A 1,219-nucleotide genomic window follows, 5' to 3' on the forward strand; every position below is an offset into this window, starting at 1 on the left:
AAAATAATAATAAATAAATAAATAAATAAATAAATAAATAAATGGAACTATTTTAAGGGTAAATCATGGCAACAGGTCTTCTATGGTAGTACAACTTTTACAATCTTAAACATTTACCATACTTTTATCACCTCCCATACTTCTGCACTCTTCTAGCCTGTGAATTGCAGAGGGTAATTCTCAATTAAAATTGCTTCTAAATTCTGGTGATACAAGAGGCTCTGTAATAAGATTCTGTACTTCTCTACTGCCCTCACTTATTCATCACCTTTTATGAAATGGTTCTTTTGTACTTTCTGAACTTGAATCATACCAGCCCTGTGCTTTCATCCACCTGCTGGAACTTGAAGAACTGTTCCAGAGGAAGAACCCGAGGGCGAATCTGTAGTTCCTCTGCTTTCATGGAGGCAGCTGCCTGCTGAGCCCACACCTGCTATTCAAACTTCTGGGGGACATAGGTTGTGCAACCCTGCACTAACATCCATGATCTCCAAGGTTCATACCAGGGTAAGGTCAGTAAACATGTGGAGTGAGGGTCCATGTGCACACCTCCTGACTGGACCTTCGGCTGTCTTCCAGTGCATCTTCTTGAAAATCAAATGAGCTTGGTGTCTGTTTTTACTATTGAAATATCACTCAGGTGGCTGAAAATCCATTTATTTTGGTCCATTTATTTTGTCAACCTCAAATACCTAACTCATTAGACATACTCTTTATTTTCAGATAAGAAATAGATTCACAATAATGAAATTATTCCTCCAGGCCCTACTGTGGGACTATAGCAGATTACATTTTGACCTGATCAGGTTTTTTTTTTCATTTTTCTTCCATTGATTTCTTCTTTTGAGATATAACTTCCACAGTATAAATTCACATCTTTATAATATATGTTAGTGGATTTTAGCATATTGACAAATCTGTGTTACCAGCACAACTATCTTCTTTCAGGACAGTTTCATCATCCTCCAAAGTAACCATTATCAATGAGAAGTGATACCCCATCCCCGCTCTCACAAGTCCTGACAACAGCCTATCTAATTTCTGTTCCTATGGATATGAGCATTGTGATATTTTACATGGGTGAATAATGTATAAAGCTATGTACATAATGATAATGCATGCATATCTATATCCACATCATACATATAAATCTATGCTGGGAAGAAAAGCTCTGGAAGAGAAACTCTGTTCTTCATTTTATGAATTAATGAACACTTAT

Source organism: Octodon degus, unplaced genomic scaffold, assembly GCF_000260255.1.
Source record: "Octodon degus isolate 3935 unplaced genomic scaffold, OctDeg1.0 scaffold00119, whole genome shotgun sequence".
In the NCBI taxonomy this organism is placed as follows: Eukaryota; Metazoa; Chordata; class Mammalia; order Rodentia; family Octodontidae; genus Octodon; species Octodon degus.